Raw genomic sequence first — 16,304 nt, 5'->3', positions numbered from 1 at the left:
TTCCACTTGAGATATAACAAGATTTGAGAAGCATGTGTATGTGGGCGAGGGGGGATATGTTTGTGAGAGGGAGGCTTATTCACACAGTCATTGACCAGGATTTCAGGTCTTTGCATTGATATGGATCCCAAAAATAATTCTGGATTTGGTACTGTACTCCCCTAGCACATGCTACTATTTAACAAATTTTTCTCTGGGAGATCACTTGACTGTCCTTTAAGTATTCTGAATCAAAATCTGAAACTCTAAATTAACAGTGGGATGATAAAACTTTATATTAAAGTATTGGTGTGAATTTTGGTTCAACGTTGTGTCTAAATTAAAGGAGGTATAGTTTGGAATGATTGGCATGTGTTTGACTATCAGCAGCTTGCCATCATTGAATACCTGGCTGCACTTAATAAACACCAGGTTTATATGTAGCTAGCTTCATAAAGTAGAGGTCTCCAGGGCTCTCCTCTTAAAGCAGCCTGTGGTAAAAAGACATTCAATGCCACCTGATGCTATTGCCCTTCCATCTTCTGAAGCTCTCCCATAAATTTGTTCTACCTCCTAGGACCTGACAACACAGATCTAGGTCTTCATGGCCCACAGATGCGCAAAAATTCCCACATCTTTTTCTCTGCCACGTGAATACTGATCCCTAGCCTGGAATGGGGGAAGGATATCCCTGTACTTTCACTTTGGGAACGATTTTACTTTCGATCAATAAAGTCAATCACTATAGAGGCAAAACTGTTTCTTGAAAATCTGTAAGTTTGGTTACTCCTGTCTAGTTATTCTCAATACTTGTGTTTTTTTTTTCTTTGACATTTTATTTTCTCTATTGAAATTTGGTAATGTTACTACATCACAAAACAATGAAAACTATGATATCTTTTCCATTTTACATAAAGGGATCCATGTCCTCTCAACAGTTTTCTTGCAGATGCTGACAGTGTATTTCCCATCTGAGGATGTGAGGATGCATAATTCTCTACCAACCCTACTTTATAGCAGTGCTTGTGGTTTCTCACTAAGCTGTTTGCTCATCTGAAGATGTATTCTAGTATTTCAAATAAGGTACATGCATGAGAACTTAGCCATCTAGGGGCAGGGGCCCAGATTATAGGGAGCAATTACCTTAATTTATATCAATTCCTCACTTACATTAATGTATAACCAATTATACATTGTATCTTTTTTTCCCAATAGAATGTCTCCAGCTTATGTCTCACATATTCCATAATAACCACTGACAAGTCCAGCCACACCCGTGTTTGTGAAATCAAGCTATATATCATGGATGATAAAATACCTGACAGAATTTCCGCAAGGGTTTTAAATATATGGAAATTGGTACAGAAGTGCTTAATGTTATAAACACTCATATTTATTTTTCCCAAAGACTGTTTAAGATTATGATGGCTCCAGTAAAAAAAAGCACAATAGTGAATGATTGTGTGATGAGGAAGGGTATATTCCCATTAACCTTCTCAGATTTGTGACTGACAATAGAGTTACACATTTTCAGAGCATTTTATCTGCACCTCACCTGTGAGGTTAACTTTTTTCACTTTGAAGTTATAACAAATGAAGAACAGTATAGTCCTTACTATAGTATAAAGCCCCTTGTTATTCTGCCACCCTTCCCTATCTTTCTCACAGTACCTCTCCTTTGTTCACTCGACACACATTTTTTATGCATTGGGGATACAAAAGTGGGCATGATGTGGTTGCTACCCTTAAGGAGCACATATTTTTAAGCAGACTACATTTTGAACATGCTGTTGAAGTGCAAAACTACTGGTTCTTAAAGAGCTCCTTGAAGACAGTGGCATCAAATCTGTGACTGAGAAGACCAGAAGGAGGTGCCAGGCTGTGGGAAGTGTGAAGGGTAGAAAGCATTTCAGGGAGAGACAATAGCAGTCACTCATTGCCTTTGTGGAGAAGATAGTATACGTTTGAGGAATGAAATTTTGAACTAAGGATAAGAACAGTAGAGAAAGTTTCTGTCCTTCTGCTACAAGATTGAACTGCAGGAGAGGGCTGGACAAAGTTAGGTGGATGATGTTTAATGTAAGTAATGGCATTGCAGGGGAGCATCAACTGTACATGAAAAACTGCCCATTGGAAACTCAAGGTTATCTTTAAAAAGAATCATGGCTGTTCTCACCCAAATGTAACACTTTTATTGGCTCCAGGAGGAAACTTTTGCTCAAAAACATTTCCTCTGAAATTCCAACATTAGAGATTTATGCCTGTGTCTTAAGAAGCTCGATTTTTTTAAATGTCAGTACTACTTGAGGTTAAGCAGAGCTATAATTCGTCCATGGTTTGGTGTGGAGTCCCATGATACAGATGCTTTTTTTCTCTTTATGGCTTAATCACACCAATTATGACTGGAAAATGGGAACTTCCATGGGAGGGTAAATGGAAAGGTCACCCTTCCTCTTTGAATTATCAGAGAAAGGGTCTGTGCAAAGAGCAGGCCACTTCAAGAGGCTGCAGAAGGACACCTGGTGAAGAGAGGGAGCTGTGTGGAATAACACATGTGAACTCCATCCTTTCACTCGATCTCTAGCAAAGTACCAATAATTCAGTTTTCTTTTGTCTTCAAATCTTATTATCCTTTCAATGATTTTTTTTAGATAAATGGCTTCCTTTTAATTGGCAAAGAAATATTGTGTTTAGTGTAGTCTTTTTTTTCCTGTAAAAGTGACCTACCTACCCATAATAAAGACACTAGCTGCTGCTAATTAGTATATTAGTAGCAAGTTACTGGCAGTATATCACATAGTCTAGAAAAGAAAGCAAGAGAAAAAGCCACATTTTATTTCATTTTCTTGCTAATTCACAAGGAGTTACCAGTAACTTTTAATGTCATAACCAGGAATTTTTGAGGACAGAGGGCCAAGAGAGTGAAAATGTGATAAATTAATAATCCTAATGAAAGGAAGAATGGTTTGAAATTTAGACAAATCTGAATTTGGATCTCAGCTCTCGAAAGTAATATTTAGTAAACTCTCTGAACCTCATTTCTCACATTAGTTAAACTTGAATAATACCTATTTTATAAGACTGTAGGGAGGAATAAATAAAGTAAAATAAAGTATCACAGTAGCCTATACATATTAGGTGATCCACTAATTATAATATAATTATAATAATGCAATAGTGATGCAATTCAAAGTACTGTTCAACACTGACCACTTATAAGAGTGGAAAGAGAGAAGAACAACAGATTTATGAAAGAGAGGATGTAAAAGTACTAGTGTATCCTATAGAGAGCTTCCTATGGTCAAGAAGTGACTTTTCTGTATATTAACTAAGACTTCCCATGTATCGGGTAACTGGGTGGCTCCGTTGGTTAAGCAACTGCCTTCGGCTCAGATCATGATCCTGGAGTCCCAGGATCGAGTCCCACATCGGGCTCCCTGCTGAGCAGGGAGTCTGTTTCTCCCTCTGACCCTCCCGCCTCTCATGTACTCTATCTCATTCTCTCTCTCAAATAAATAAATAAATAAAATATTTAAAAAAAAAGACTTCCCATGTATCAATTTATTGAATTCTCAGGAAAACCCCATGAAATAGGTGGACTATAATCACTCACCTTCTATAAATAAGGAAACTAAGGCATAAATAAGTTAATTTTATCAAGGTTAAAGAAAGAAAAAAAGCAAAAACCATTAAGTAGCAGAGCTAGTATTTGAGCCAAAGCAATCTGGTTCAAGGCAGAGCTCTTAAGACATTATGCAATAATGCCTCTGTCATATATTAAATTCCCTGCTCATACTCCAAAATTATCTTTATTCCGCATTATATTAACATTAAAAACTAATGGCATCATATTGTGATTTGTCACTTTGTACATACCCTTGTGGAAAGTATCAAAAGTTAATTTAATTAATTAGTGAAGATACTTGGAATTATGGCACATTTTTTTTAGAAGATGCATAACTCAAAACATAGAGATGGCTGATGACTGTTTGTTAATCCAGTATGTATTGCAAACGTATTGAAGAGATCTTTAATGTACACCATCTATTTCTTTTATGTGTGCAATCTTCCTTGTGACAATTAATTATTATTAATTCAGCATATATAACAAGAACAATGAATTGTCTTTGTCCGCAGGCAGATGAGAAACTTCACATCTAAATGAGTACTTTCCCCTTTCCTCAAAGTAGTCACTTTTAGAAGCCAGATGTTTATTTCCATGAGGGTAATTTTCTTCATTGTTTCTTATTTTATTTTTAAAGAAGCCTACAAGTCTGAGATATATTTATTAGTTTTAGTATTCTCAATGGTAGCAACATCTCCTTTTTATATTTATATTTTATATTGTTGAATTCAATAGATGGATGGATAGATAGATGATAGTAGATAGATGATAGATGGATAGATGATAGATAGATAATAGATGGTAGATAGACGATAGATAGATAGATAGATAGATAGATAGATAGATAGATAGACAGATGATAGATAGATGATAGAATTGGAGGAAGTCATCGAGAAGATATGACTGCTGGTTGACCTGCAAGCTGGATCTAGACAATTAGAGGCTCTCTACCCTCTCTCTGCCGTTGGAATTTACATGCTGCCCACTGTTCCCCTAGCCAGGCTGTTGCCAAGGATGCAGGCTTAAGAGAGCAATGTATTATGGAAGCCATCTGGACTGAATACATGACTGAGTACCATTAAGTACACCATTAAGTACACCATTAAATACATTTACCATATGTAAACTTTTAAGATTCTGGTGGGCAATATGGAGATCTACTCATCCTCGTGGTCTCCCAAGACAAGCCTCATATGTAAGCTCCTTAGCTTATTAAACTTGTCACCTACCAATCTGGAGTGGCCTGCCTCTTCAGTCTCTCCTAGCCCTCCATTTTTGGGGGCCAGTTTGCAAACCAACAGATAGATAGATATGTGTATATATACCATTATTTATTATATTTAATTATGAGTATCTAGAGTTATATATATTTATATATAATTACTTACATATCCATATATCTGTATCTATATATCTATAAACCTTTATCTCTCTATCTATCCCTCTATTCATCTTTTCTCATCCTACATTATTTATGGTTCTTACATTGCTCAGGTCTTTCTTGTCCAAAAAATGATTGGGTGAGACGCTAACAAAACTTCTGTAGTCCTTGTGAATAGTAGGTAGATAATCCCTGTTTTTAATCATTGTAAAGCAGCATGTGATGTATTGATATGCTGTTTCCCTCATATTAGATTCCTTAATGTTTTATATATGGATGTTTTATATATTCCTCCTCTCTCTCCTCCTCCTCCTCCTCTTTCTCTTAGTATTTATTTTTCTTTATTGGACTGGATAAGATTTGCCATATAATGCTCAATAAAGCATTTTAACACATTCCCACCTTGTTTCAAATCTTAGGGGTAAAGTGTTCAGTCTTTCACCATAAACTATGATATTAACTGCAAGTTGTTTGTAGGTGCCCTTTATCAGATTAAAGCAGTTTTCTATATTTCTACTATGCTGAAAATTTTTTATTACAAATAGATATTGAATTTTGTCAAGTACTTTTAATATATCTATTGAGAGGATCACATATTTTTTCTCCTTTATTTAATCATGTGTGCACAAATTACACTAATGATTAGTGAATTTCTGAGAAAATTCCACTTGATTCTAATGCATTTTATTTTTATATTGTTGAATTCAATTTACTAACACAGTATTAAACAACTTTATATCTGTAGTTATGATAGATTTCGGCCCCTCTTGGTAAACAAAGAGCTTATTGTATTCGAAGTTTCCAGGGGACTCCTCTGAAGATTTCTAGAGTCCCTTTTCTATGCATCTTTCCTCTGTTATCCTGTAAAGCTCATTCCTTTTTCTTTTGCATCCCTGAATTCAAATCTTGGTCTCCTCTGCTAGGCAAGACACTGCTTTTTTGGGGGGGGAGGGCCTCCATTGTCTCTGCTTAGAAAATGAATCCCAGACAGAATTCCAGGGTGAATATGGAGCTCATCTTATGTATTTCTCTTCTTTTAAGGATCACAGCCCTGTTCATCGTAAATGGTTGCTGCATATATTCGTCTAGCTCTATAGCAGCTTGAAGTGGGAGGTTAACTTGGGTAACCATTACTGAATCTTGGCCAAGCTAGCAATCTCTTACAGTTAAGAGCTAATAGGAAAATCCATCCATTCCAAAAAGAAAGTTCATTTTAAAAGCATCTTTTGAAATCCCTTGATTATGTCTTTATTCATTTCCATTGAGTTAACATATTAGAAGATATTTAGTTTGTATGTGCTTGTAATTTGATGCACACCCACATGCCATATCGCTATAAAACCCGTTTTCGTCTGTTTGTTTGTATTATCCTCAGTACACAATAAAGATTAAAAATGTAGTGGATTTTTACGAGTAGAGAAGATAATTTCATGCTTTTATTGCTTACCCAAGAGTTCCACTGTACTACTACGACATATAAAGTCACTGGGAAAGATTCATATCCATTTATACTGGAAATTCATATTAATCTTACTCTCCAAACATTTATTTTTGAACAGTATATATTGCTTCAGTGCCGAAACATGTATGTAAAAATTAGAGTTCCTAAGACTTGCTTTCTCTTCTATATAGTACATACATGGTCAATTGAAATGTTGGTAGTGGCTAAGCAGAGAACTGCTAAAGAAGTTAAAGCTAAAACAAAAGAGCTAAACAAAAGAACGAGCATAGGTCATATCTGATGAGCAAGTTACTTCCCAAGTGGTCATATTTAAATTTTTGTTTTCTTAGTCTCATCTTGCATTAGAGGCAAACACCAGAATTGAGTCAGAAGTAATTTTTTGTCGTAAATTATTCTGGTGTTGAAATTCTAGCTATACAGACATATATATCCCAAAGGTATTATATTATTACTGTGAAGTTAACTTAAAATCTAGTAGCTCAATCAAAATACTAACTGAGAACAATACAAGGCATCCCTATTATAAACACAATACTTATGTGGTTGAACCCTGTGGATTACCTAACCTTTGCTGTTTAGGAAGATATTTTATTCAGAATGCCAGTGTAATTTATAAGCATATGCTTGCAAAAACAGATGCTAATGTAAAATATTTAGGACATTAAAATTAAATATTTCATGTCCTAACATAGAAATAGGCATTGGTATGTCAATATTTACATTATTTGTAGTTAAATGTATGTTTTCCCATATGTTCAAAAAGAAAAAGTAGCAGGCATCAATTCCTCCCTTCACAGGTTTATAACACAGCACGTTGCTGCTTAAATAAAACATGATGAAAGTGGTCTTTCTAAAAGTCTTTTTAGTTTAATTTTAGTGAAAACACCACACGTGTGAGTTATAATTTGGAAAATACAAAAAGTAGAAAGAAAAGTATCAATACTGCTCATAGAACTCACACACTCACTCGTACTTTTTCTTTGTTTGAAAATTGAAAATAAGACCAGACCAGTAAAACTAGACCCATCACTGACTTCTGATAGCTATCTAAAAACAACTCTTAATAAAGTTTTAATTTTTTCTGATTTCCAATTTTGTGTGTTTGTAGATAGATGAGTGTGTATATGTACATAAATTTACATGGTCATTATCTTATTATTTGTTAGGGTCTCTGAGGGTCTGAGAGGACCTAATAAATAGCATTCTTTTTTTAAACCCAAATGTATACACATTAGGAGATAAAATAAGTATTAAAGGCTGACCAAATTTCAGTATTATTTCTGGTAAAGGCTAGGATGGTAGATACAGCTTAGTATGAAAACAAAATGCGCACAGCATATAAAGCCCAGATATAGGCAGGCATACACCGGATTAGGCAGCGTGGCTACAGGTGAGTCTTGCCCCGGCTGGACTTAAGAAATGAAGGAACAAAGGAGAACTCCTGATCCTAACAGGTAGCTTGTTCCTAAGAGAAATAAGGGAGTTGCTGTGTCAAACTTTGTTTTTCTGAATCTACTCTTCCTCATGTAACAATTAGATAAGTGACTGTACCTGACCTGAGCCAGCATAAATAGGGGAAGAAAGGCCAGGAATGTTACACTATTGAGCTTTGTATGGACAGAACTATTATGAATGGAGAATAGACATTCTCCCACAACACTCTACATATTTATGTATATAATTGCTTGTCTTTTGCATTTTTATTTGAGTAGAGACCTTAAAGAGAAGGTGTGGAATCGTTTTGGATGTAATAGAATATGTGCTGCCGAAGGGAGCTCGAGTTTTGGATGTAATAGAGAACTAGCCTGACAGTGATGTTCATCAGTAAGAGGATCTTCAACTCATTCCATTGTAAGTGGTGGTATGGTGGAGTGAAGGACAGGCTAAAGTATGCATATACCTGCTAAGGTTTGCATATAACTTACTAGTTGTTTGGACGTGGGCAAGTTCCCCAAACTTGTTGAGTGTCTCCTTCAATTATGAAATAAGGATAATAATACCAAACCCATTCACTTGAAAGAAAGATAAGATAAAATAAAGCACATGGAACATAGTAGATACTTAATAAGATTTTTAGTTCCTTAGTATTGTAAACAAATTCTGTTTTTCAGGTTTTGTTCAATTTATTATGGACTCCTTGAGGCATTAATGCAAATTTCAAAATACTTAGCAAAATATTCATATCATAAGCAGTGGCAGTAAATTAAAATAAGCAGGTTGTTTTCTAACTATATAAATATTATAGTGCAGTATAAAAGAATTATATGATCAATCAAGTAAATACAAATACTTATAGCATTTATTTAAATTTTTTAAACAAAGTAGGTAGGCTATTTTATTAATCTGATTAAATTTAATTGGTAGTTTTAATGTTTTAATGGACTATCTTTTGTGACTGTGGAACTAAAAATATTTTAGAGCAGTAGACCAATATCCATTTTTGATGTGTAGCCTTGGGATTAGCTCTGGAGAATGTGTTGTAGGTTTCATCCTCAACTTATGAAATGGGTCTTGATCTAATATTTCTCAGTGACAAAAGAAATGCAACTTCCCCAGGTGTTTTGGACTCCTGGATATTTGTGTTGAAGAAAGCATGCAAGTAGCAGGCATGCAAGAACATCTATTCAAATACAGTTAATTATGGCAGCACTTCACTCTTATTCAGTAGAGTGAAGTATTGCCAATTCCTAAGCATACCAGTTGACATAAATATGACTCATTATAGAATGTTTGGGAATTTGGAATGGTGTATGTTTATTTCATATTTTTCTGAACACCCAGGGAAATGTTAATAGGACAAATTATTTCCTTAGTGTACTGTTAATATAATAAAAGCCTTCATTGATTTTCATTCATTCATTCATTGAAGATTTTGTTCAAAAAAGGTATATTGATCACCTATTAAGTATCACACCATTCAACACTGACTGTTCTTTTGGTGGTAGAAACACAAAGATGATTATCTTACTCTCCTTGTCTACAAAGAACTCATACTCTTCTGGGTTTTTTTAATAAGGAATTTCCTCTTTTTTGGAGAGAGAGGATTTATTTGATTTTATTTTATGAATCATACCTTATATCATTTAATATCTCCTGACACATTTCCATTCAGATGATGCATTTACTCTAAGCCACACAAACCTGTATTTGCATCTTTGACAGCAAAGGAGAGACTGACTAATGGAATTGATGCTTGGTTTGAATAATGTAGGATGTTGTGACAATGACAGTAGCAACGAATCTTAAATAATAGGCCCTACCTGATGCAATTTAAAAATATGCACACAGTCTTAGCTGCAAATATGTTAGATTTCATTGAAGCTTCTGCAATGCAGCTGAGTATAATCCATCTCAATGAAAGTTGACAAGATAAACTAATTTCTCTTAAAAGCACTTCCCAATTACTCTTTTTTTTTTTTTTTTTTTTGCTAAACACTAAGCAGTCCAAGGCGTTTGAGCACAAACTCTTTCCTATGTCTTTTCTCTATGTAGAGAGAGGAAATTGAAGAATATGGCAAGTATTAGGTGTTACTTCCTTCTCTGGCTTGCAAACAATGACTTCCTATAGAAAATGGCCTGTGGACACTTGATTATATCAAACTTTTGGGTAGATGTGACGTACATTGCTAATGAGAATAATTTAGAAGAGAGAGATTTATATAACAACTTCCTTTTCACTTAAAACAAACATATCTTGGAAAGATAAAAAGGAGGAAAGGGAGAGAGGGAAAAGGGGAGAAAGGGTTGAAAAGAAACAAAACATGTCTCCTTTTCTACCCTGAAAGCAAAATCTCAGAACAAAGTAGGAAAATCTTCCTTACTCATGTATATATTCACAAAAGCTGTCCAAAAATTTTAAACAAATAAAACAGCTAAGTTTAGCAGCATGCAATTTTAGAAAGGTCTGAAATATTAGTATGTGTACCCTTTTCTTAAATGATAATCATGCAATGAGAGATACCCATGAGGATAAAATATGCTTCATCTCAAGTGTCATTGCTTGAAATTTAAATATTGAGAGAATGAGTGTTCCCAGAAAATTAGTAGTCTTAAATAGTACTCAACAGACAGCATATATCATTTCAATATCATTTCATTTTGTATCTTCATCTCAATTTATATCAATCTTTCCTTGACAAAGTTATAATTAATTTTGTAATTTACATATAGAAGTTGGGTGAACTTTTCCTTCACTCACAATGATTTAGCATTAGAGATGAGATTGATGGTGTTTTAATGAAGAAAAGAGAATAATAAAAGACTTTAAAAGAAAATGACTTGTTTTGGTAATGAGACATGATATTATTTTGATGAAGATTAAGAGAGTTGGAGTCCATGGAAGGGAAAAAAAAAACATTCCTAGAGCATTTAATAGGACAAACAACCATAACAAAAGATGAATAAAAGAAATTGTGCTACTGTAATAGTTTATACAAATGAATAAGAGAGTTTTTCATAGCACAATTCTGAAACTATAAAGAACATCACAATATATTTGAAACAGAACACAGAGAAAAATATTAAAACGGGTGAGGCATATTCCAAAGGAGATGCTAAAAAACAACAAAAAGGTTTAGAATAGTTGATGAAATATGTTAGAGGACCTTTGATCCCCTCCCTCATAACAAGGATATAGCTGATAAGGGGACTCTGAACTTGAGAGAGGATTTTAAATGATTTATTTGGAATGACCAAGCTGGAAATCTCTTTCCCTGTCCTGCTCTACCATTGAGGAGGGGAGGTTGATTACTACCTCTAAATTCCAAAACAAGGTAGAAGGACTTCTAGGAAATTATTCAAAAACTATAGGTAGAAAGATCTGTTGGTGAATTAGGAGTCTCCTCCATTCAAAAAGGAATGCGGCATTGGAGGTAATCCCTCTTTAACTAAATTAAAAGACTTCCAGGAGAGCATTTACAGCTTAATGTGATTTCCTGAAGTTTGAGGAACACAAAGACTGGAGGATCTAAGGGCAAGAGATTCCTAAATAGTTGCTTTGCAAACAGTGAAGGAGAGATTGTTGAGCTGGTTATAACATGTTCTCAAACATTAGTACAAAAGTGGACCAACTGAGGGCCAATGATGAGAGAAAACTTCCATGAGTCATTTTAGTCTTGTCCAAAAGCCATTCTAGAAGGAGAGGTAGGCTTCAGCCAGAAAAACACAGAGGTGATGTGGATTCTTAGTGATGATGAGAGGGACCAGCAGAAGTAGAGGTGCACTTAGTCCTATGAGAACTGCAGGTGAGTGATTCATCAAAAGGTTGGGGACATATTCTGAAGAGCTTACAAAAGTAAGTCAGCTTTGAGTATCTGCCAAATCAACCCAGAGATAACCAGTCAATCCCCACTTCAGTGTCCATAGAAAAATTTCCTTTATCCCTTACTTCTGCTCTTGTCATTGATCCCGATGTTGATGGCAAGGAATAGAAAAGCTATAGAGGGAAAAGAGAGACAAGTAAATAAGCTTGGATGGAGGGATAAAAAAAAAAAAGAAAAGAAATGTAAACTGTCACTTTCTTTCAAATTTCAAGATTCCTTCCAGATTCAGGTTGGGAAAACTTGAATTTTAAATCAAATTTGGAGCTTAATTATTTACTTGATTGAGATTGTGCTTTAAAAGTAACCAGTCACTGGCTTTGTGGGGGTTCCCTGTTTTTTCCAAGGGCAAGGAAAGAATTTGCCCCCTGCAGGCATTTAAAATGGGAGAGAACAGTATGGAGGTTCCTCAAAAAATTAAAAATAGAACTACCATATGATTCAGCAACTTTGCTTCTGGGTATTTATCCAAACAAAATGACAACCTTAACTCAAAAAATATATGCACACACATGTTCATTGAAACATTATTTACAGCAGCCAAGATATGGAAACAACCTAAGTGTTGAATGAATGGATAAAGAAATTGTCATATATGTATATACACACACACAATGGAATATTACTCAGCCATAAAAGCATGAAATCTTGCCATTTGCGACAACATGGATGGACCTTGAGGGCATTATGCTAAATGAAATAAACCGGAGAAAGACAGATATTGTATGGTCTGTCTTACATATGGAATCTAAGAAAAACAAACAAAAAAACTCATAGATATAGAGAACAGATTTGTGGTTGCCAGAAGTGGGGGTGGAGGATGGGAGAAATGGGTGAACTAAAGTTTTTTGTTTTTTTGTTCTTGTTTTAAGATTTATTTGTTTGAGAGATAGAGAGAGTGAGAGAGCAGGTGCACACACACCCACATGATTTGGGGCAGGGGAAAAGGGAGAGAATCTTCAAGCAGACTCCTTGCTGAGCGTGGAGCCAGATGTGGGGTTCAGTCCCATGACCCTGAGATCATGATCTGAGCTAAAATCAAGAGTCCAATGCTTAACCCACTGAGCCACCCAGGCGCCCCTGTTTTTGCTTTTGATTTAGTTTAAATAAATTCAGTTTTTTTAATTGTGACATATAAACACACAATAAGATTTGTTAGAGCATAAATAATTTTTTTAAGCATCAGACTCTTGGTTTTGGCTCAGGTGTGAGAGGAGGTCCAAGTCGGGCTCTGAGCTCAGTGCAGAGTCTGCTTGAATTTCTTTCTCCCTCTCCCACTCTCCCTACCCCCTTTCTCTCTCTCTCTAAAATAAATAAATTTAAAAAAACATTAAAAATCTTCCATGGTCTCATCAGCTAGAAATAATTATTGTAATCATATTAGTATATTTCCTTCCAGTCTGTTTTCTCTATTGAAATTTTATGTATTTTGTATTATAAATTGTATGTATACAATAATGTATTATAAATCAGCATGCTTATTATACACAATTCACATACAGAAATGAATAAGGGAAAAACTAACATTTCCTATAATCTCAACCTACCATAGTTACAAAGATAACTATAGCAAAAATCAATATCATCTATTATACATACATTATGTATATAATAATATGATCTTTACATATACATTTTATATTACATATAATAATAATAATATACTTATATATTATGTAACACATATTTCTGTATACACACTGACTTGATATTTTTACCCAATGGCTTATACTGTACATTCTCTTCTGTAATTTGCTTTTTTTTTTACATAACAATATATCTAGACATCTTTCAAAGTCCAAATATCTTTATCTACTCCATTCTAAAAATGGCATATAGTATTCTATTGCATAAACATACTGTACTTTATTTATCTTAATTGCTACTAATGAAGATTTCTTGTTTCTAATTTTTTTGAAAAGAGAAAAAAGTAGGAGATTAAAAAAATTGCTTGATGATTGCATCCCATATGTTGGCTTGTTCAATGTATTGCACTGCTAGGAGTTTACATACTGGGGCGCCTGGGTGGTTCAATCGGTTAAATGTCTGCCTTTGGCTCAGGTCGTGATCCCAGGGTGCCAGGATTGAGTCCCCCATCAGGCTCCCTGATCAGCCGGGAGCCTGTTTCTCCCTCTCCCTCTGCCTGTTTCTCTCTCTCTCTCTCTCTGACAAATAAATAAATAATTTTTTTTAAAAAAAGGGAGTTTACATATTATTACAATGAATGACAGTGATCCTAAGTTATTGCGGTTTTTCCCTTCTAAACCTGTACCTGGGTCATGGATCTTTCCTTCTCTTCATGTTACAAAGTTACAGCTACATCTTCCACTTCGTACACTGCAGACATGCCCTTATTGGTTTTGAAGAGCTTTTTAATTAGCAATGATTTAGTTTCTGAAATAGGGAAACTCTTTCATAGTTATCCCAAAAACCCAATTCTGTGACTTCTGCTTGAAAGCACACTGATATTTTATTCAAATATATGATTGTGCATTTTTGTTCTGACCCTTAACAAATTCTATTTTGCTCCTACATCCTATCTTCTTGATCAGTAGTGGAAATATTGTTCTCCTTCCAAACATATCCAGGAATCCTGTCCTTAAATTATTTTGCCTCTCTGGTGGTAGCCTAATAAATAATATATATACAAAAAACAAACAAATATCAAGTATACTACCTAATAATAATGGCAAATCCAAGTTAACCGAAGAAATACTAGGTAAAGATTTACATATTCCAGTCAGTAAGATCAGGCAGTATACATATTGACTATTATCTAGTAGTTTGTGACATCACTAAATGATTTCTAATTATTTTAGGAAGAAAAGTTCTGATAAGCCCTCTAGAAACCTAACAGACTATGGAGAACAATGGCCTTTTCTAAACAAGCAATGTACTTAATAGGCTAACATGACCAACAATAAAAGCTCGGAAAGAAATACATCCCCAATTTTAGATTCCTAGTATTTGCAATTGGTTCCTCTCACAGATAGAGGGACAGAATTTTTTCTAAAGCATTAAAATGTTTATTTGCAAAATACACAATTGCTGCAAATCACTGTGAGTCCTCTGGGAATACATTTTAGTTCAAGTGCATTAAGTATCTAGAAGCTATTATGGTCTAAATTTGTTATGGAACAAGACCTTCTGGTAAAAATGAAATAAATATGTGGATTGCTAAGTATTTCCATGCAGTTTTCAGATAAAGGTACAAAACAAATGATACATTATTTGTCTGCCCTTTAAATGAAAAGAGACTTGGCCATGAAGGTGGCTCCCATTAAATGGCATAAATTTCCCGAAGTGCTTGCTGCATAAGAGAATGGTGACCAAGTAAGTGTGGCTAGACATTAAAAGGAGCTTTAAAATAAAGTGCCTGCATGTGGGAGATTTGATTATTTATTGATTTAATTCTCGAGGTTATTGATTTAATTCCCTGGCTTTCTTCTTACTTTGAATTCTGAATTAAAACAGATTTATCCTCTCCTTCTCATTCCAAACCAAAATCGGCAAAAAACATCAAGATGGCTTTACTTTACCTATAATCCCTTAGAGCACTGAAACTGAGGGATCTATTTGGCTGCTGTTTAATCATGTAGCACCTACCACCCTACCGAAGGAAATGAGAACCAATCAGGGACGTACTTAACACATCCCCACTGCCAGAGAGCGAATATAATGCACCTAATAAAACTAAGAAAGCAATTAATAACAGAGAAAGGGCCTGTACAAACATATGAAAAGGGAAAAGAGAAAAGTGACTGAAACAGAAATTAACTAATGGGGAGTCTTTCTAAAATTTTATTTAATTTTATTCAATTCAGCTTCCTTGGTTGCAGCATTGTATAGTCTGGGAGTACTTTCTGCAGAAATGTATGGTCTCCTCACTGAGGCTAATTTGTCCCATTTCTCTCTGTAAATCAGTTCTGTTATTCGTTTTTGCCAGTCCTTGCACTTTTGCTAGGATTAGCTCTTTTTAGATTTTAGCTCTCACACTTTCATTTTTTGAAGCATATCTGCGAGGGGTTTTATTTATTAAGTGGCATGCAAGAATGAGAGGCCTAGGCAGAAAGACAGGGCAGCAGGGAAGGTGAGGAATGCCCCAGCAGGTGGGCAAGCAGCACTGCCCTAAACTCTGTGGGTGAAATGAAGATTTTGGCCAAGGAGGCTGGAAAGGCAGAACAGTACTTTTGTCCCTAGAAATATTGGTGTGTCAGTGGTAAAACAATGAGTCAAATGGAATTGGAGTATGAGACAAAGAAGCAAACAGAGCAAGAACTCATCAAAGAATTGGTGCCTGGGCGAAGCACAGAGCTCACACCAGGGCCAGGCCATCTCGCTTGTGAGAATATTAGCCAGAATTTGAAACAGGGCAGGATCCATGAGCACTGTGGTGAAATTCAGAAGATGTTACTAACTGAAATGGGGCAGCAGTTGGGGCACACATTAAGTAGAATGTTTTTCATCTTTTCCTTTCTCCTTTCCTTTTCCTTCCTTCCTTCCTTCCTTCCTTCCTTCCTTCCTTCCTTCCTTCCTTCC

This window comes from Callorhinus ursinus, unplaced genomic scaffold, assembly GCF_003265705.2.
Source record: "Callorhinus ursinus isolate GAN/ISIS: 27379988/994484 unplaced genomic scaffold, GSC_fseal_2.0 scaffold8, whole genome shotgun sequence".
In the NCBI taxonomy this organism is placed as follows: domain Eukaryota; kingdom Metazoa; phylum Chordata; class Mammalia; order Carnivora; family Otariidae; genus Callorhinus; species Callorhinus ursinus.
Note: the sequence above shows the minus strand (reverse complement) of the source record.